Source organism: Podarcis filfolensis (assembly GCF_964270895.1).
Source record: "Podarcis filfolensis genome assembly, chromosome: 10".
Taxonomy (NCBI): Eukaryota; Metazoa; Chordata; class Lepidosauria; order Squamata; family Lacertidae; genus Podarcis; species Podarcis filfolensis.
The window spans coordinates 22255987-22278386 of NC_139612.1; the positions used below are offsets into that span (position 1 = coordinate 22255987).

The 22400-nt window shown below is 43.4% G+C and overlaps 2 long non-coding RNA genes across 3 annotated transcripts in view; both read right to left on the reverse strand.

Annotated features, from left to right (window-relative positions):
* LOC310743993 overlaps nucleotides 1-18097 on the reverse strand; it is a 43914-nt gene extending 25817 nt beyond the window's left edge. For both annotated transcript variants that reach the window (XR_014539312.1, XR_014539313.1), the window contains exon 1: nucleotides 17420-18097. This is a non-coding gene — a long non-coding RNA (uncharacterized lncRNA). The remainder of the gene's footprint in view (nucleotides 1-17419) is intronic.
* On the reverse strand, nucleotides 2357-5126 carry LOC310744036. The gene is made up of 2 exons (XR_014539368.1): nucleotides 4207-5126; nucleotides 2357-2721 (listed from the first exon to the last, which is right to left on the reverse strand). It is a non-coding gene; the product is annotated as an uncharacterized lncRNA (long non-coding RNA).
* Nucleotides 18098-22400: the final 4303 nt, after the last annotated feature.

Here is a 22400-nt window from a genome sequence, read left to right on the forward strand (position 1 = left end):
CATCAAAGATTGCATTGTCTGTAATCCCATCTGCAGCTGTGATGTTGGCTCCTCCACTCATCCATTGTAACAGTAAGTGATATTTATATGCCAGTTACTTCTGAAGTTTCTCATGCTTCATACTTCCTTCTTCAGTGAGCTTAAACAGTAACTTATTGTTTTTGTTTTTGGCTTACACATTGCTCATATGTATTCCATTATTTTTAAATAATAAAAAGCATTATAACTACTCTTAGGCTGCCCCGAGTCATTCTTTCTGAACCATTTACTTCTCCAGGAATGCTTCATCTTCTGAACTTCTATTTATATCGGATTTAGTTTGAGTGACAGTCTGATCTTCACCTTCCACAATACAAGGGAGGCTCATTCAAATGAATAGAAGAAGAAAAAGAAGAAGAAAGAGTTTGGATTTGATATCCCACTTTATCACTCCCCTAAGGAGTCTCAAAGCGGCTAACAATCTCCTTTCCCTCCCTCCCCCACAACAAACACTCTGTGAGGTGAGGGAGGCTGAGAGACTTCAGAGAAGTGTGACTAGCCCAAGGTTGCCCAGCAGCTGCATGTGGAGGAGCAGGGAATCGAACCCGGTTCACCGGATTACGAGTCCACCACTCTTAACCACTACATCACACTAGTGTCCTGTTAATGGTGTACCTTCCCAAATGGAATCTGATGGATGTTAATAAATGAATGAACAATAGGAATGAGTCTGTGATTCTGAGATCAGTGAGCAGGAAGAAACACATGAAAAGAACACAAGAAAGTCCCTGCTTGAATCAGGCCAAAGAGTTAAATAAAAAGCAAGGAGCAATTTCTTTGCCCGCAATGATGAAACCAGAGAATAAAGCCCCCATCCTCAAATGGAAGATGACCATTTGACTAATCAAGGACCAAAGTAGGAAGGCTGCAGCTATGGAAGTAACAGGAAACTGAGGAGATTTCACCCCTCCCATATCCAAGATCTGCTGATGAGTCTGGTGATTTGCCAGAGAGGAGCTACTTATTCCGCTCCAGCCTAACATCAAAGAGTCAGTCAGTGTGTCGGGGGGGGGGGGGGAGAGAGAGAGAGACTGAGTGTTAGAGAGAGATTGTGTGTATAGATAAGGTTGCTGCTAACAGCAGCTGCAGACACTCAGTGCAGTTCAGCATTCATTTTGCTTAGACCTCATATAGCTCTGTATATAGTTGTGTATTATAGTTGTAGATAGAATAAAGAAGATATTCTACAGAGCTGCTCTCCGAGTCGTTTATGCTCTGCTATACTCTGCTATACTCTGCTGTGCGACGACTGTCTTCTTGTTGGAGTGAATCCGGTGCTCACAACTCTAAGCTGTGAGTCCACAGCACTTTGACCTGTTCCTGTGTACAAGGTGGTCTCTGGAAGTGCTACCCCAGCTCGCCTGGCCCAGTCAGGGCTGAAGTGGATGAGTCCAGTCCGTGGCACTGGCTCAAGGGTGATGCTGACAGAAACAACTAATTACAGTGGCAGAAACTGCTGCCTGGAACAGACATGGTGGAACCTAGTAATTAAAGGGACAGCAGCTGGGAGAAACATAGCCTTTGGTATAATTTAAGCACAAAGGTGGATTTGGGCTGTGGGTACAAGCATTGTTGGATTTTTTGGGGGGGGGTATGGGTTGTGTAGTGTAGAACTCCCATTTAATTTTGCTTCCAGTTGATTGCAGAAAAACAGTGCTCCGGCAATGCTAATGAACCTGGTATGGAAGTTATCTTAAAAAGAAGAAACTTTCAATATGAGTCAGATTATTCTCTTTATGTAACTTGACTACTTTTAAGACAGACCATTTAATATATGGTGGTTACATCCACACCATGCATTTAAAGCTCAAAGAACTGTGGTAGCTGTAGTTTGTCAAGGATGCTGGGAGCTGTAGTTCTGGGAGGGATAAACTACAGTTTCCAGAATTCTTTAGGAGAAGCCATGGTATGGATGTGACCACTGACTTCCAATGGAGTCCTTGAAATTTGCTGTTCTAAATGCATTGTGCATTCATTTCTTGCTTCTAAGTACCTTTGTATTGCTCTCCCAGGAAGTCAAATTTGACACAGCTAAAGGCCTTAGGAAGACACACAGGTAAGCCTCCAATCCTAGGCATATATACCTGGAAGTAAGTCCCATTGAACACAGATGAATTTACTTCTTTGTAAACACACATGGAATGGCACTGCCACTAAAGATTTACTGTAGTTTTCAGAGAAACTCTCCAACTCGGTGTTTTTCCACATTCCATGCAATCCTTCAATAAACACAGAACAATGCATCACAACTCTTAGGCCCAAAGTTCAGCAACACACCTGGTTGCTAAATTATAGGTTCCATTTTTGCTCCCCGTCCTCTCTCGAAAGGCTTTTATTCAAACATTACAGCTGCCTACCCCTAGGAAATTAGCATCCATAATAAAGGCACATAAAAAAAACTGTCCTCTCTTGCTGATGAATAGAGGATGAAGTTACTGTTGCCCTTTTTCTCTCCCTGCCTGGCAGGACAATAGAATGAGGCATATTCACTGGCAGGGTAGTGACAGACACTGGCAGTCCAAAAGGCTGAAGCACCAGGAACTTGGCGGACAGTCAGTGGCGAGCTTTGTGTGTTGCAGCTTATATTTTAAAACCCGAGATTAACAGTTTCCTGCCATGTTATTTTCCAGGTTTCGAGTTTCAGCGGCTGGGGGAAGGAGGGTTTCTTGTCAGCGAGATGATCTGTAGATTACAAAGCAAGACAAATGGACACATTGCAAATGAGAGGCGGAAAGTGGCAGGTGGAGGTTTGGAGGTAAACAGTGGGCCTCTCTTGGTTAAATGATTTCCAGGAGATGCCAACATTATACCTGCCCTCTCCCGTCTCCTGAAAGGTGCTAGCCGTGATGAATTTTCGCCTTGCCTCTGCAAACAGGTGTGGCCCAGGCAAGAGAAGCACAAGTTCCTCTAAAATGCCTTGCCTGGCCTCTTCATCCATGAGATGAAGGGGGTATTGTGAAGGATGTGGCGTCTGTTCAGTTCCCATGCCCACTCGGCCCATCGTCACTTTGCAGATACCATCTACAAAAGCTCCATTGTGGTGCTGTGCTTTGGTTCCATAGTTACCACAAAAAAGGACAAGTGACATTCCCTGAGACCCCCAACTTTCTTGGCAGTGATATTTTGAGGGGCTTGAAACAGACTGATTTCTCTCTCTTTGTTGAAGCCATGTGTTATAATTTGGCAGCGAGCATAAAATTATTCCCCATGACCAAACGTATTCCATTACACAACAAAGGAATTCTAGGGTGGTTCAGCCACACTTCCTTGCTGACCATTAATAGGTCACTGTGCTTTCTGTATAGAAATGTGAGCACCGTCCTGGGGTGATAACATTATTCACACGATCATTTATCTGAAGATAAAAAGAAGCAAGAGCCTTTGATCTTCTCAAATCACAGCCAAGGCCACCTCTGATTTCACTCCTGCGGTGTAAACAGAACAAAACAGAGGCTAAAATGGATCCAATGGGTTGTTATGCCAGAGTAACTGTTTGTGTGCATAGGTTTAAGACAACAAGGGGCCCTTTCCTTATACCGAGTTAGACCATTGTATTATCTACAGTGGCAGCTTCAGGATTTCAGACAGGGGTCTCTCCCACATCAACCTGGAGATATTGGGGACATAATCTGGAACCTTTTCCATGAAAAGCAGACTGAGTTAAGACCTTTACCCAAGGACCTCTGAATAAAGAGTGCAATGGCACCTGCAGGAGTTATTGCAGGAATGGAGAATCTTTGGTGGCCCTCCAGATGTTGCCAGACTACAACTTGCATCATTCCATAGTAGCTGGGAAGGATGAGAGTTGGAGCTCAATGAAGACTGGGAAGAGGATGGGTCAGAAGGCAAAGAGGTAACAGGGCTAAGTGAGAGGGGAGAGTCTGTGGCAGAAAAAAAGTCCAGAATCAGAGGCAGAAGCTGAAGCAGGCGGGTGGAAGGAGGGAGGCCAAGACGCAAAGATGAGTTTGGCTGGTGCAGTGTCGTGGGTATCTCTGCCACCTACCTGTCTCCCAGAACCAGGAGAGGGCTGAAATGGGTGGAGCAGTGACAGGCTGCAGGCAGGCGTAGTCTCCGATTGCTTGGAAAAAACCCTGGAGAGAAGGACATTTAGATGGTTGTGGGGAAGTAGGGTCTTTCAGTCTTGGCAACTGATTTCATAAGACCTACCAGGGATGAGTTGCTGTGCTCATTAGGCTTGATGCTCAGCCAAGTCTGTGAAGATTGTGTTTTTGCTAATTGTGAACTCCAACTTTGAATGATGTAATTTGCTGTGGCTGGTTCGCTCTGTGACAGGATTGGGCACCTGACTGCAAGTTTAACTCCATGTCTGTCTTTCCCTCAGGACTCTCCACAGGCCACACCCCCTCTTGCCAGACCACACCTCTCACTTGTCCTGCTTCACTCCCTCGAGTGTTCTTGCCTTGCTGGATAACGCCTCTTCCTTGCCTGGATGAAAGACAGAGTGGAGTGCATGAATGTAAGCCTTTGCCTCTGACCCTTGTGCCACATGGGACCACTACCATGTGTTACTTGAGCTGAAAAATGGCAAAATAATAGATCACTTTTAAACATCTGCAAGATAAATAGAACCGAATCTCGTTTTCTCATATCTTCCCTTCTGCAGACTGTGTTGTACCGTCTCCACATGGCTTCCTGTTCTGGATTTCCCCACGTGTGGAGATTGTGACTTTTTCAAGGGTGCCCAGAAAATGAAGATTCTGCTTCACATACAACAACATCTATTAGCGCCCAGTAGAGGTGGAAACAAGGGTAAATAGCCCTTCCACTTTATTTCCCTGGACCCAAACCAGGAAGGAATAAAGCCTGCATGGAGAATCTTGCCCACTGATAGTTTTGAATGAAAGGAAAAATAATACTTTTCAAACCGAGGCCCATAATTATTATTTATTTCATCAGCAATTTGCTTTATCACAGTGCCCAGCATTTGTCACCATGGAAACAGGCTCCTTACTTTCAAATGAAAGTAAAAGTCAGGCAAGACCCGAAGTCAATATCAATAACAGAAATTAAAACTAAAAGGCTGGTGAGCTAGCAATCTGGCCCAACGTTATCTTTCTTTAATCATGGGCAGATGCTAAGAGGATTCAACCAGGCAAAGTTGGCTGAGTGAAGGAAAACTCCAGGATGGGAGGCAGTAAGGCCTCTCTTGTCTGTCCGCTGGCTTGCCATCTTTGAACAAGGCAGCTGAGAGATGGGGATGTTAGAATTCCTGCTCCATGATTGCAGTCATGGGATTTTTGTCTATCACATGACGGTGTATGTTTTGACTCCACAGAGTGGGAAGTGACGGAGACAGGATGTTTGTGTTACTGTGTTCCGTGAAGTGGGACTATTGTCCTTTGTTCTTTTTCTCTTTGCTGTCTGATGCTAGAGAGAGAGGGAGCCATGTTGCAGTGCTCTGTGTGTGTTTATATGTAAATAAAGTAGATTAGCCAAAATGCTGAGTTGCTGAGGTCTGTTACGCAAACTGCGAACACTCTGTGGATCCCTAAGTGTGCCACTGTCTGTTGGCATCGGTCGCTGTGATGTTTGAGCAGAAGAAAGCTTTTGAAGCTCCCAAACGAAAGACCAGGAGGGAGAGAACATGCCAGTCGGGCATGTGTCTCTACCAGGGACCTACTCGAGTGTAGGACAAGCTCCTGACAGGGGAAAGGGGTATAGAGCAGGAGGCTTCCCAAAATTGAATGCCAAGGTACTTAAGCTAGTAATATTAAACTGAATCACTTCTGTTGCTGCCACCCATACACAGAAGGAACTTTCAAATCTAGGCCTCATTGGTGCAAATTGGTTGAGTGAGTAGGGTTAAACTTGCCATGATGGAGTGCCCAGTGTATGTTAAATATTTGTATTTTTGGTTATATCTAAATTTCAGTTTTATGTAGCCATTATCTGTATGTTACAGCTTTGTATTTAATATTTTCTAAAAGAAAAGAAAAATTTGGCGGTTCGAATCCCTGCGACAGGGTGAGCTTCTGTTGTTTGGTCCCAGCTCCTGCCAATCTAGCAGTTCAAAAGCACACAGTGCAAGTAGATAAATAGGTACCGCTCCGGCGGGAAGGTAAACAGTGTTTCCGTGCGCTGCTCTGGTTTCGCGAGAAGCGGCTTAGTCATGCTGGCCACATGACCCGAAAAAACTGTCTGTGGAAGCAGCCAAACGCCGGCTCCCTTGGTCTGTAAAGTGAGATGAGTGCCACAACCCCAGAGTTGTTTGCGACTGGACTTAATTGTCAGGGGTCCCTTTACCTTTAAAAGAAAAGAACAATCTCTCTTCCAGTCAGCCTAACCATAAATACCGTATTTACTTGAGTCCAATACACACCTCAGTTTTCCGAACCTTGAAACCAAAAAAAAGTAATTGCTGGCGAATGTAAATGTGCCATCAAATCTAATGCACACCTTAATTTTTGCAACATAATTTGGCCAAAAAGAGGTGAGCATTAAAGGTAAAGGAAAAGGGACCCCTGACCATTAGGTCCAGTTGTGGCCGTCTCTGGGGTTGCGGCGCTTATCTTGCTTTACTGGCCGAGGGAGCCAGCGTACAGCTTCCGGGTCATGTGGCCAGCATGACTAAGCCGCTTCTGGCGAACCAGAGCAGCGCATGGAAACGCCGTTTACCTTCCCGCCAGAGCGGTACCTATTTATCTACTTGCACTTTGACGTTCTTTCGAACTGCTAGGTTGGCAGGAGCAGAGACTAAGCAAAGGGAGCTCACCCCGTCACGGGGATTCGAACTGCCAACCTTCTGATTGGCTAGTCCTAGGCTCTGTGGTTTAACCCACAGTGCCAGTAAATACAGTATTTGTATGTGGCTGCATATGTCTTACCTATGTGGCTGTGCCCCAGAGCATGGGCTGGGATCCAAATAACTGCAAAGTTGCTTCGGTGTGTCCAAGGGGACCTTGGGCTTATGTTTCTCAGGCAGCAGCACCTCACCCCCATGCTAGATGGCAAATTGCACCAATCACCTATAAAGTGTGGTTGTGTGAGCAGGTGTGGAGGGCATATTGAAAAGGAGCATGTGGAAATGTGGCATGAGAATACTAAATACTGCCAGTATTTAGCAGGAGTGATTCAAGCATATACTGGAAATTTAGGATTAAAATGGATTAAAGAGCCCTAGTGCGAAAACTTCACTTTAAAAACAACAATGCAGCCTTTCTGCAGTTAGGAAAGTGAAAGTGACATGCTATGCAGCTGGAGTTAGTCATTCCATAGATTCTTCTTCTGGAAACTTAACTCCAGCCATTCAAACTTCATGACCCAAGCAAGAAAAAATGGTCAGTTTGAAAGTTCATTGAGCCATATCCAGTGTTAGCCATACTCAGAGTAGACCCATTGAATCAATGGACTTAAGTAAGATAAACCAGTTTATTTCAGTAAGTCTTCTCTGAGTAGCGCTTAGTTGGCTATCACCCATTATTTTAAAATTTAAAATGGGTGTAATCTGTTTCAGCCTATTTTCCAAAGGGTCTCCTTAGAAAGCAGACACCCAAACTGTCAGACAGCAAGGATGAAAACCATTTATTAAGATGCTGTTATTTACGCCTTCAGTAATGTCCACCTTCTTGCAGGCTTGCTTTTAAAGACCACTGCTGACAATAAATCTCACAATTATTCTTTACCAGTTTGTGACCTCTGAGAAACTAATTTGTCTTTGAGCTTTAGATGGAATATTATGATCTGAGATGCTCCTGTACAAATGAATAATTTACTCTGAAAGTAAACTTAAGTGTGATCTGTTAGCTGCTGTGCTTTCTGATTCTCACTGTTTTAGCTTTGGGGATTTTTTTTAGCTATCTCAGAAGCACGTCTGTTGAAGGATGAGATCAATAAACTATTCTAAATCAGCACTTCTTAACTCTGAAGCAAGAGCTGTTTGGGGGTTGAGCAGGCTCCCATGAGAGGTGGGGAATTCTCCTTCCTTGAAGGTTTTAAAGCAGGGGCTGGATGGCCATCTGTCATGTATGATTGATCTAGCTGAGATTCCTGCATTGCAGGGTATTGGACTAGATAAGCCCTATGGTTCTGTGATTCATCACCTCCAAGTGGCTCACTTTAAAACTGCAGTGGTACCTTAGTTCTCAAATGCCTTGGTACTCCTTGGTTCCCAAACGCTGAAAACCTGGAAGTAAGTGTTCTGGTTTTCGAACGTTTTTTGGAAGCCAAACATCTGATGTGGCCGTCAGCTATTGTTTTGGGGGCGTCTGCACCAATCAGAAGCTGCACCTTGGCTTTTGAACATTTCGGAAGTCAAACAGATTTCCAGAACATATTAAGTTTGGCACTTTTGTTTTTGCTATTTATTTTGCTTTTTTGTTTTGAGGCTTTTCTGGTTAATTTGTTTTTGTGACTGTGTGGAACCCAGTTCAGCTACTGATTGATTGTGTGGAAAGGGATAAAAGCCCCCATCCAAACAATGACTATCATCAGTACAGGTAAGATTTTTTTTTTTAATTTTAATTTTTATCATCTACAATACGATCTTATTTATTTTATGGTACAGTACATTGATTATTTATTTCATTTTATGGATCAATAGTCTTATTAGATGGTAAAATTCACATTAAATTGCTGTTTTAGGGGTTGTTTTTAAAAGTCTGGAACAGATCGATTCATTTTGCATTACTTTCTATGGGAAAGCGCACCTTGGTTTTGGAATGGACTTCCAGAATGGATTAAGTTTGAGAACCAAGGTACCGCTGTACTGGGAGTATTGGTGGACCAGTTAATAAACTTTTTAAGTGCCTCGTCATCAATGCAACAGCAGCAGCAGCACCACCACCACCACTTTTATAATTAGTAGTAGTATAGTATTGTGTGGGTGCCAGACTCCTCTGAATTCCTGGATCCAGTAAGTGTTAGAATTTAATCAAGACTTGCGCTGTTAAACTGGATGTCAGTCACTTAATCCCTGGACCCTGCAAGAATAAGGCCTTCAAATTTCCAGAAACAGCCAGACTACCCTCCTAGTGAAGTATAAGGAGGGAAAGGGAAGGTGACAGCAAATAGGTCCTTCAGCTTGCAGATATTGAGGAGGAATAAAGCCAGAGCTGATAGTTAGGAGTTACGTTAGCCAGAAGCTGGAAGAAAAGCTGCAGGCTGAAAAGGCAGAGCAATTGTTGATTTGTGTTTGAATCCAAGGCTGGGCTACGAGAGAAATAATACCCCTTTGCGGGTGTTAATGCTGTGAACCCCCTCCATCACATGCTCAGGTTGTATATATGTGTAAATAAACCATATATCATAAAGACACCACAATCTCTGCTGTGCCTCATTCCCAAATGGAAGCACCTGGAACCACTTGGAATCTCACACAACTTTGAGGCTGGAGTGGTGTGTTACAGTATTAGAATCGCAAGCCCCAGGTCAGGCCACTGGAAAGCACTCCTTTCAATTGTATTGTTTAGGGACATATTAGTAAGAGCACCATGCTATGAAAATCGCAGACACCAGGCCAGGTTATCTTTAGCCAGTTTACTAAATCCATTCCTGGTCAAAATGTTGACAAATCCATTCCTGTTCTGATCTTGACAAGGAACTCATGCATCACAACAAGGCAAGACAAGCATCAACTTGTTGGAAAGTGAACTTTTATCCCAAGACTTTTCAGAGAATTATTTGAAAATAGCAACAGTCTGGAAGCCTCCTTAGTACGCAAAACTATTGAAAGCATGGGCAGATCTCAGAGAAAAAACAGCGTATGCATGCGTTACACCTACCACCAGTGCCCATTTTGTACAAATCTGCAGTTGTGATTTATGCACGTTTACATATATCTAAGTTTGCTTACAGAAAGGCAAAACACATTTGCCTCTAAAAAGAGAAAATAGCGTGAGGAACAGCCTGCCTGTTCCATCTTTCTGGCTCAGACTGTATAAACACCTGACCATTTGGACTATTGAAAGAAAGCACAGCACAGAAAACCTGTCAGGACCAAATAAACATTTCATGCAATGTGGGGATCCTTGTCAGCATATCGGCATTTGAATTCTCACCCTCTTCCTCCCTCCAGAAGAAAAGTTTCTATACTGCTCTGTTCCAGACTAGAAGACCCTTGGTGTCCCTTCCAGTTCTATTGACTATTAGAACTACAGGCAGAAGCTTCAGAGGCAGACCTTACCCAATACTGTCTCCCAAGTCCTGAAATCCTGTTTCAGACAATCGGGGTAGTGTCTGAGGTGGCTCCCAAAGGAGCCACAGAAATGTCTGCATTCATACATGCTACTAATCAACACATATTTTTCATCATTTGGAGGACATTGTGTGGCAATGTTTGTGTCTGCTTCAATGTGTTTGGCTTTTTTAATGCCTTGAGAATTATGATTCTCCGTAGAATCATAGAGTTGGAAGGGACCCAGAGTATCATCTAGTCTAATGCCCTGCAGTGCAGGAATATGTAGCTGAATCGAACCTGCAACCATGGCGTTATTGGCACAACACTCTAACCAACTGAGCTATCCAGCTGCAACAATGGTGCAAATTTGTATTCCATGTCAGCTTCATCTGACAACAGGGAATCTCTGAAAAAGTGGAACACAGTAATCTAGAGCCCCACCTAAGATTGTCCAGGAAGACGGGGCCTGGGACCATCAGTTTAAAAAAGAAGAAGACCCCTTTTATACTGTTACAGATTTGGGGGAGACCCCGCCCAAACCCTAGAAATTAATAAATTGTAGGATTTTGTTTATTTGGGATATGAATTAAGAAGTACAAGCTGCAGAGGAATTTCTGAACCCGCCAATGCAAAAAAACCTGGCCAAGCTGCAGACATTAAGGAACAATACAGAGCCATTGGCAATGCAAGAGAACTGTCTTTCCCCTGGCCCCAAGGTATGAACAGAAACTGGGGATTTGGAAGGTTGCCAGGGTAACTGGGTGTGAGGTGACAGGAAAAGAGTGTTTTTAGCAGGGTGTTCCGGGAAGAAGAAGGGAGAAGAAAGACTGGGATCCATCTTGGGCAGGCTGGCTGAAGGCTGGCTGGGAGAGATGCCTTGGACTCCAGGGCTGCACTGTTGTGGGGGACAAGACCTTCTTGAAATGTCCATGCTGTAAGACCTGGACTTCCTCCATGCAGACCGAAGGTGTAAGTAGGTGAATAAACCATATATCTTAAAGCTACAGCAGTCTCCACCATGTCTCAATTCTCCAGAGGAACACAGACCCTTTACTGTACAACCTCAGCCTGGAAGATACCCTGTACACATTAACATAAGCTTTCTTTTAAATATACAGCTCAGCTTCATCCTTCCTACCTCTTTCTTCTCCTTCTGAATGGATCCGAATTAGAAACACCTCTTCATTTCAGTTAAACTAATGATCCCTTGCAGGCACCTGCACCAGTTTAAAGATGTGTGCCAAGAAAATGTGGAAAAAATTCATACTTTTATTGAAGACTCTGGAGTTTCTTATATAGCGATTCTTGAAAATCAGAGAGAAATAAGCACGCTTCACAGGACAACAAAGCTCAGCCTTAGAAGGATTTGCCTCAAAGAAATTTCTTTTTGAGCAAAAGAAAATTCTGATTAAATACGTATAAGTTCACATGCCAGCGAGGTAAGCAAGAAGCCAAACACTCAGGTGGCCTATTTTCTGAAGAAAAGCGAGAGAAATCTTTCCTGGAAGAGACTTTCTAGTCATCTATTGGAGCTGAAGTACAAAGAGCTCTTGGGGATTTAATGCCTACATTTTTTTGAAAAGCCTTTGTAAGTTTTATTTCCCCCCTCTTTGATAACGTCTCTCTTATTTTATTTTCCTGACTTTTAATTTGATTCCTGGCACATTGTGACACTGAAGAGAGACAACAACAGGCTCTGCTAAACAGAACTTTACTAAGTCGTTTCATCAAACCATTTTTGCGGACCGGCCCATTGTTTTGTCTGCTTTCTTTGTCGTTTTGCCATATTTAGGATTCCCAAACACAGAACATATAATTTGCAAAATGGCAATTAATCTAGCCTTTGTTCAAAATGTGACTGGAGGCAGAAGTTAATAGGAGGGGTCTCTTTGCAATCGCCCCTTCTAGTGCCACACTTTGTGGCTTCATGCCAATCAGCTGGCAGCAAAATGAGGCCACCCACAGTCAAGATAGTGATTTTTTTTTCCTATAAAGAGGAGCTCCCCAGATATGCAGAAATGTATTCTGATGAGTGGAAGTATAAGGTAGGATGCAAGGAGAGAGTAGGATTCTGGTAACAAGGTGGACTCCTCCTTCCTCACTGCCCATCAAATGTATAGGCCTTTACAGCTAGTAAACTATGGTACATGTAACTCCCTGTTTGCAGGCATTCTGCACACACACAACCACTGATGTGTGCAGCGTTTTCAGCCTCGGAAGGGGGCAGAACAGGGCAGAATGGGGCAGGCTTACATGCACCCCACCGACATGTGCAGTGCATCCAAATGCAAGCCCTGTACAAATGGGAGTTGCCTGTACAGTTATGTGGAGTTACATATATGCTATAAACTACAGAAATTCATTTCCCTTCACAGATGGAAGTTAGGCTGTACCAGCAGGACGTCAAACGTACATTGGATCTGTCAAAATATGTAGATTGTACATTTGCATTTTTGTACGAAATGTTCCTTTTTAAAAAAACATGCCATACATTTTAAGCACCCTCATACCACTTTGATAGCCCCAAAGAAACCATCTCGGGAACTGTAGTTTGTTAAAGGTGCTGTGAATTATAGCTCTGCGAGGGGGTTTCCTAACGGCTCTCTCAGTACCTTTAACAAACTAAAGTTTCTGTGATTTTTAAAGCGGTAGAAGAGTGCTTTAAATGTAGGGTGTGGATGTAAACAAAGTATCTCTGAAATCCAGGAAATGGGATTTGAGGAGAGAGGGGGAAAGAAAATCTAATTTTACATATCAGGATTTATTTTTTAAACCAATAAGTCAATGTTCTATGCAAGAAGCAGTCCAATACAGGCAACATTCAGTTGGGCCAGAACCGCAAAATTATGACTATAGATCTGTTTAAAAATGAATATTTTCTAAGGCAATTAGCCTTAGGAAAAATGTTCCCATTGGAGACAATGGAACCCTTATTTTCAAGATTAATTGCAGCCTGGGTGGGATTTTTGAGGGATTCGTGGCTGGGGATGGAAGGGTTAAACATTCCAGTGTGTTGCAGTCTGAATAAAAATTCCCCTATGGACTCTGCTTGCTCTTTCTCTCTTCCTTCACTTTTACAGTGGACTGGCCAACTAGTTGGAGAACGAAATTCAAGTCAAGGGCTGTCCATGCTTCCAGCTATTCTGACCCCATACAGGAAGACCACGAGCTGAGAGGCCAAGCACCTTGAACAAGCAATTAATTCCTCAGAAAGGAGGAACAAACCGTCACTCAAAGCAGTGCTTTCCGACCTGGGAGTTCTGCCTCTTCACCTCAGATATATGGAGGGAGGTAATATAACCACATTTTATAGAAATTTGTGGCCTTATAAATTAGAACGCTTTGCATTTCCATTAACACTACAGGACAATAGAACCTTCTCCAGCGCTGTGGCTACATAACTTTTCCCCATAGGCCAAACTGTCTACGTACTATATTAACCAATATGTCTCAAGCTCAATAAGAGTGATTTCTCTGCACAGTAAATGACCATACTAGTACATTAACAGTGGATTTATGCCGAAAGCTAAGATATTCCTCTCCCTCTGACATAGGTTTTAGCTTAATTATCTCATTACTTTTTGTGGTCCAGCACAGCAGCTATTGACCTCAACGATAAATCCAGTCAAATCAGCAAGGTTTTAAATCTACGAGGCAGAATGATGGCATTAACTTGCCCAAGTTTGGATCTCTTCACCGTTCAAGGTGGAACCACAAGTGTGTTCGGGAATATGCTGGCATGCACAAGCACTCGGACGTTTGGATGGGGACAGGGGCATGCATTCAAGCCCCACACCCAACATACTCCTGCATCTTGCACCCTCCCCCCATCCTCAGTGTTGAGTTAGGGGGCTTCTACATGTGTTTTCTTGAACTTGAGTAGGACACCTCATGCGACTGGGGATCCAGCTCTGATTGCACAGAAGGTTCTGCAAATGTTGCACAGTCAAGCAAACATGAGAAGAAGCCCATTGAAGACCTACGTCACTCAGTATGGGGGTGGCCAGGGACTGAGCATAGGGACAATGCATAGGGTGTGTGTGTGATGTATTCAGTGGACTGTGTTTGCCTGAGCTTGAGTCTGGACTAAGGATTCTGAGCCCCTGTGTTCTGATTCGATACATGATATTCAATCACAGAACATTTCAGGATTTGGGCCTCTGCCATTGGCCCTTAAACTCTGAGTCATGATTCGCAGCTTGGAAGTTTAGACAGCCAATCATGTTGGGAGTGGGAGTGGCCCAGGCCTTCAGAAATGTATATAAACAGTTGCTTTGCCCCTGTTGTCCAGTTCTGTCAGCTCAATAAAGGTTCTTGCTGTTATCACTGTGTCTTGCCTCAGGGGGGCATTAGGGGTGTGTGTTGGGCTTGTGGGCACACTCCTGTTCTCCATCCATGGACACACATTCAGGCAAACACCTGATATGTTCCTCCCATACAGTCACCCAATAACATGGCAAAGTCTACACCAGATTCTGAGATCTATCACCCACATGTAATTTCTTGTGGGAGCTTCTACTTGCCAGACCTGGTTGCCATATTTCAAGAAGTGAAAATACGAACACAAAAGTTGTTGAGCGCTTCTTCTTTTTTTGCAAAATCTCCAGTGAAATGAAGTTTTTAACCTAAGTTTTCAGTTTTCCCGGGCATTTTATCTGGTATCCAAAAATTCCGCAACATGACAGCAATGCTACTTTGATCATGGCAGGGGTTCCCCAATCTGATGCCTTCCAAATGTTTTGGACTAAAATGACAGGAGAGATATGGGTTGCTAACCTTGTGTGTGCACTGCTTTCCAAACCAGCAGCAGGAGCTCACTGGATGCAGAGTAAACAGGAGTCTGTACACTGCCATAGATGCCCTGCTAATATTTGTTGATCATTTATCTTAGTAGAAACCAAACCCAGTTCTTTGACTCAGTTTCAAGCCACATCCCCATTTTGGGGAGCTCTCCCTGTTTGCTTCTACAAGCACACAATGTCAGTGCTATATTTTTCAGGGGGTTGGTGGGGAGGCATTAAAAAAACACACACATTGAAATCCTAGATGAATGGGGATCATGTGTAGAGGTACTATTCCAGAGATGAGATATTCAGAAGTACATAGAAATGAAATTCAGCAAAAAAAGTGTTGGCCTGGACACAGCTTAATGCCATGGGACTTGTAAAACTCCCATGACAAAGTCTAAGTGCCGTTTTCAGAAAAATTAAAAGCATCTTTGTGAGAAGGGAATTTAGAGAGGAATATCAGTGGCTAACTGGGACGTGGGTGGCGCTGTGGGTTAAACCACAGAGCCTAGGACTTGCCGATCAGAAGGTCGGCGGTTTGAATCCCCACAACGGGGTGAGCTCCCGTTCCTCGGTCCCTGCTCCTGTCAACCTAACAGTTCAAAAGCACGTCAAAGTGCAAGTAGATAAATAGGTACCGCTCTGGAGGGAAGGTAAACGGTGTTTCCGTGCGCTGCTCTGGTTCGCCAGAAGCGGCTTAGTCATGCTGGCCACATGACCCAGAAGCTGTACGCCGGCTCCCTTGGCAATAAAGCAAGATGAGTGCTGCAACCCCAGACTTGGCCACGACTGGACCTAATAGTCAGGGGTCCCTTTACCTTTACCTATCAATGGCTAAGGTGGGGAGTTAAGGACACTTAATCCTTTTCCTACCTTCCTACCCTCCCTCCCTCCCTGCCTGCCTGCTGACCCCCATATGCTTATCAGCTCCCCCCGCCCCCAGTGACTGTTATCTGCGTGCATTTAAGAAAAAAGCACATTAAATAGAAAGATATATTTAACATTGTGTCTTGTCTGACGTATGTGCCAAACTCTGTAATAATCCCAATCAGCCTCCATTTATATAGATCGAGCAAACTGGCCCTCAGTCCTTTGCAATAATCCAAACAGATACTGAAAACACCTATAAAATGCTTCATTGCCTCTTCTTTCTGTACAACTTGAGGCCCGGCCTGTGCTGCCTGTTGATTCCAATGAAGCTGTGCAACGGTGAATAAACTCCCTCAAGTGTTAAAGCTTTATCATGCTGGCTGAGAATTCCAAAGGGTGATTTATTCTCCACGCAGAGATTTTATTTTATTTTATTTATTAAACTTGGCTGGGGGCCAAATCCTTTGGCATTTTAAATGTAAACTTAGGCTGGAATATATTGCCTTATGCCGAACATTTGTAACCTCTATTGATCGGCTCAAGTGGAAGCGAAGAATTAAAGGTCTGTATTATTGATGTGGGGAAAATTACCTCTCTGCCGTTCTCAGCCTGAAGATATCCATCACTTCCCCAAGAGCACCTATCTATAACTCTTCCTTTCCTGTGGCTAGGAAACATATACTTATTTATAGTGTTTTCCTATAATTTAATTATGCTCCAGATACAGCCAATCCTTTTTAAAATTCCAGGCAAGGGACTATCTCAGCTTCGCTTTGCGATGACACAGTGGAGCTAGCTGCTATTCATTTCTGGAATGACAGGGAACCTGCAGGGGTTGGAGGCTCTGGGCTATGTTCTGAAGACCTCTGCCAACACATGCCTTGAGTTTAGCTTAGCCCCTAGTGCTGTAGTTTGCTTAGATTGATGGGTATGGAAAGGAATCACAGTGCATTTCAGATATATTGTATGCTTTCCAGTTGTGAGGTAGAGCTAGATCTCCAGATGTTGCTAGAATCCAACTCCCACTAGTCCTAGCCAGCAGGGCCAGTGGTCAGAGATGACAGGAGTTGTTCTCCAACAACATGTGGATGATACCATGTTGGCTATCTCTGATGTAGGGTCTAGGATGGAGAAAACCTACCACAGAGTCGGGTTGTTATGCATGTAAAATAAATTTTGATGATATGCAAAGTAGCAGAGTAGGTTACAGCTAGGAAGCTAAATAACTCTTCTGGGTGATTGATAGCTTCTATGTGAAGACTATATAATGTCCAGACTCTTTGTTTACTTTCACCAGTGCTTTTCTTTTTTTCTGGGGGGATGCAGAGGTATGCATACCCCTAAACATTTTGTGAATCTAAGTTTGGCCTCATTGAGGGGCAGTATTTCAATATCAGGAAAATTAGAGTACCCCTAAACATTTTTAAGAAAAACGGCACTGACTTTCATAAACGTATAACTGAGAAGAATGCATTTACAATCACATGCTTGTTCAAACAAGGGTACATTCTCACTTGAATTGTAGACTGAAGTCTTCTTATTTAGACTTATAAACAAAACAGTGTTGAGAATTGCACCGGAGTCTTACCTTATTCAGGCCTTACAGTTTCTTATGAACGGCTTTTTATCTTTCACCTCAGCAGTATTCTCTCTGTTCCTTACAGAGAGCTCCTGTGCAGGTTTCTCCGTATTAACATTTAGGAATCTTTCTCTGTCTGTTTCACTTCAGACAGATCACAGTGACACACAGTATCCTGAGAAACCTCAGTATCCTGAGAAACCTCTCTCAGCAGCCATTCTCCCTCACAGGGAGAAGCAGAAAGACAGTTACAAAACGACAGTTACTAGAATAACAGTCACAACAGAATGGAATGCCTCTCTCACGTGACTCACAGTCAGCCAATCACATGACAGCTACTGCCTGAGGGGAAAACAGCAACCCATGTTAAAAAGTACATAGTAATTTAACATAAACAAACATTCCCATTTCAGGAAATCAAATCATTATCCTTAACATGGGTTTAGGACAACTTGACAGAAGACAGAGGGGACTTCCCTGCCTCCTTCCCAAAGCCTAGTAAGCTCTGGACTATGGGGAGGAGGTGTGAGGGCTCTGGTAAGGTCCTAGAGTTCTCCTCCCCCCTTCCCAAAGCGTAGTTAGCACTTGCCTAATTTTGGAAAGGAGGAAGGAGGGACGCAGGACCCTGCCAGAGCTCCTCATGACTCTTTCCCAAAGCAGGTGCCTCTCTTACCCAACTTTGGGAAGGCAGCATGAGAGTGGGTGGAAAACATCTAATTTTGGCCTTGCACAGGGTGCCATATTACCAAGGTCTGCCCCGCACATTGGGATGGGTTCAGCGTCACTTTCGTTCCCTCGACTGTTTTGTCTCGCTTTGCAATGCAAAGTCAGGACTAAACATGGCTTGGGGAGAAATGTAGCAATTGGCAGCTTTTTAAAATTAGGAGGGATCACCTGGACATAATGTCGTTTCCGTATGATATGCCTAAAATTATCCATATGTAAGAAATGGGTATATGTTCTACAGCAGGAGAAGGGAAAGTAAGACCTTCTAGGTCTTGTTTGCCTCCAACTCACATCAGGACCAGCCAGTATTGCGAATGTTGAGAAGTTGGGACGTGTCATCCAGGTATATCTGGACGACCTTGTGCCCCTCCCTTTGAATCACAGAATCATAGAGTTGGAAGGGACCCTGAAGATCATCTAGTCCAACCCCCTGCAATGAAGGAATATGCAGCTGTCCCTCATGGGGATCGAACCTGCAGCCTTGGTGTTTTCAGCACCATGCTCTAACCAACTGAGCTGTCCAGCGTGAGCTCTAGCTTTCATCTAATAAAATAATTTATCAGTAATACATTAATCACATTCTACATAACCTCTTTACTTGTTCTCAAACTCTAGAGGGGTCACCAATATTTTAGGGGACCCATAAGCATATTTGCAAAATTGGAGAGACTGTTGTGGTTGTGACACAAAGGTGTTAACCACAACCTGTTCTATTGGTTACCACAGAATGCTTCTTTCAAGCCTAATTTCAGAGTGGGCAGGGGAGGGACCCGGTGGGTTCCAAGGAAGGTCTTTATTTTTATTTTTATTTTATATAATATTTATTGGAATTTTACAAGGGTTCCAAGGAAGGTCTTTATGGGCACATGGGCACCCGTGGGTGCCACACTGATGTCCCTCTGTGCCTAGACCAACTTGACAAAATCCAAGATCTCTGGTTTGCCAAGTTACCTCTCAGGTAGGTCTGAAGTCTGAGTGCCCCACAATGCAAAAGCTACAAAGAGCACTGCAATTGTCGAAGGAGGTTGGCGTATTTGAAGAAGAACAGCATTCCTCATAATACAGAAATAATTTCACCCAGGAAATCCATCCGGCTTCCTGGCTTCTCCTCCCGCTCGGAGCAGAGGTCAAGGCACAGGTGCCGTTAGGCTGGCATTGATGTGAAATCTGCAGCATAAAAAAAATGTGCTTCCAAAGTTATATGGCTATTCTAAAGAACAGCTGGAGGAGAAGAGCTGGATTTAGACACACATGTTTCAAGATCTCTGGGTTTCGCATTAATTGTTTCCCTGTGATATCCAAAACCTGATCTCCCTGTCTATTTCCTAGGGAAGTAATCAGCAGATTTCAAACACTGGATAGGGTTTGTTCTTTCTCTTTCTTCCCCTACCCCTTATGCTGTAATCCTACCGACCTTTGTGGCTAAACAATTTATGAGGCAGAACGACATTTCCATCCCTGAATCCCACCCCCCTCAGTTACTGCATCTCTGTCATGTTTTATCTCAGCAAATAGCCCTTGAATCAGTATCTTGTTGCAGCTTTACTTACAATTAGCATTATTTTGCTTACAGTATTTTTTGCTCTATAAGACTCACTTTTTCCCTCCTAAAAAGTAAGGGGAAATGTGTGTGCGTCTTATGGAGCGAATGCATCCTGCGCAGCTATCCCAGAAGCCAGAACAGCAAGAGGGATTGCTGCTTTCACTGTGCAGCGATCCCTCTTGCTGTTCTGGCTTCTGAGATTCAGAATATTTTTTTTCTTGTTTTCCTCCTCCAAAAACTAGGTGCGTCTTGTGGTCTGGTGCGCCTTATAGAGCGAAAAATACGGTACTTCTGTTAAGGCTCTATTCTTCCCCTGCTCCCAGAGCTGCAATTCGCAGAATGGTTTAACAGTTAATGCCACCTCACAGAGAACTCTGGGAAGTGTAATTGTGTGAGGGGAATGGGAGTCTCTTAACAATGCTCAGCACCCTTAACAAACTACAACTCCCAGAATTCTTTTGGGTAGGCCATGGTTTAAAATGGTATCACAGGTATCCTCCGGTGAAGAGGCTGCATCTTAATGTTTTAATGTTGTATTTTAATCTTGTTTTTTAAGCTGTATTTTAATCAACTTGTTTTTATTATTGGTTGTTAGCCGCCCTGAGCCCAGTCTTGGCTGGGGAGGGCGGGGTATAAATAAAATTATTATTATTATTATTATTATTATTATTATTATTATTAGGAACTATGTGAAACTATCTAATAGCTTAATCCTAACCATGTCTACACAGAAGTAAGTTGATGATGATGATTTCATTTCAACTGATTTTGACGGGACTTACTCCCAGGGTAAGTGGGATTGAGACTGCAGGTTTCAGGTTTCAGGCACATTCGCAACATATATTGAACGACAACAACAACAACATTCTGCCCATCTGACTGGGCAACTTTCAGCAAATTAGAACATCAAACACAGTAGAACATTAAAAACTTCCCTATACTGTACAGGACTGCCTTCAGATGTCTTCTAAAAGTCAGATAGTTGAAAGCACTATGTTGTAATCAGTGAGATAGCTCAGTTCATAGAGCATGAGTCTCTTAATGTTGGGGTTATGGGTTCAAGCTCCTTGCTGGGCAAAAGATTCCTGCATTGCAAGGGGTTGGACTAGATGACTCTTCTAGTCCCTTTCTACTCTGCAATTCTATGATTCTACTCATGACTTCAGTCCCACTGATTTCAATGGGAACCAAATGCAACTAATTTAGTCTGGATCCGTGTGGTAGTTTTTGGATTTTTAAAATGGGAGTGGGAAAGAAGAAGAGGAACAAATTACTGAACAGACCTCCCAGTCAACAAAACAAAATCTTTGCCTTATTCTGTGCATTTCCCCCCTTCTGGAATAATTTTGCAGATGGCCAGTAGATGGCATCATCTGCATTCATATTATGAAGAGTTTAGTGGCGTATCACCAGTGTTGAAGCAATGATTCTTCAACATCAACTTCGTTGGACTGGTCATGTTGTGCAGATGCCTGATAATCGTCTTCCAAAGCAACTACTCTATTCCAAACTTAAAAATGGAAAGCGTAATGCTGGTGGTCAACAACAGAGGTTTAAAGACTGTCTCAAGGCAAATCTTAAAAAATGTAGTATAAACACTGACAACTGGGGAAAACTGCCCTGTGAGCGCTCCAGTTGGAGAACAGCCTTTACCAAAGGTGTCATGGGCTTTGAAGACACTCAAACTCAGGATGCAAGGGAGAAATGTGCTAAGAGGAAGGCACGTGTGGCAAATCCACACCGTGATCAACTCCCACCTGGAAACCAATGTCCCCACTGTGGAAGGACGTGTGGATCCAGAATTGGCCTCCACAGTCACTTACAGACTCATTGTTAAAACCATGTTTATGGAAGACAATCTTACTCGGCTACGAGTGATCACCAAAAAAGAAGAAGTGGTGTATCTGTTTTTCAAAGCCAAACCTGCAATGGTAAATTTAAGTTAGCCGTTGGGAAAGTGTTCAGAGTTGGAAGAGCACTGAAAAATAATACTGTGATTTTCCCAATATTTTCTCATATTCATCACTTAATTTGGGGTCTTTTTCCTAAACTCCCACAGCTTATGGAAGACAGAGAACAGATGGGCACAATCCACAGGTGCTTGCCACAATAGCTTCCTACTGAAAACTGTGGAAAGCATTCGAAATAATGGAGAAAGCCTATGCACTTACAGCAGGTTCTTCCCCTCAAACCTTACCCAATGTATATACAATGGGCGGTGGTGGGGATGAGGGCAATTGGCCCATCTCTGCTCTTTTGAGCCACATGACTTCAATCACATGATTTAGAATGCACAGATAAGTCGGGTGTGGCTAAAGCATTTCCCAACTTGTGGATTGCAAAGGCTGTGCAAGCGGGTGACAGGCTTTATAAGTGAACCCCAAATAATTATTGCTTGTAGTGCAATGCTGTGTTGATACTTGTAACCCAAACATCAGAGGGGCAACGGTCATACACACCCATAAAGAAAATGGTGAATAACTTTCTAAGTGCTATTCCACCAATTCCAGTCTGTTAAGGAAATTTGGATCCTTTAAGCAATGGTTGTGAAAGAGGCAAACTTGCAGTTACAATACACAAAACTCACAGCTACTGAAGATCTGAGGTCCCAAATCCATCTGACATTAAATTGATGGGTCACCAAAACAGTAAAGTTGGATTTGTGGGTCACCATACCCAAAAGGGTGCGAACCACTGTTCTAAATCATTACAATTGTGTGA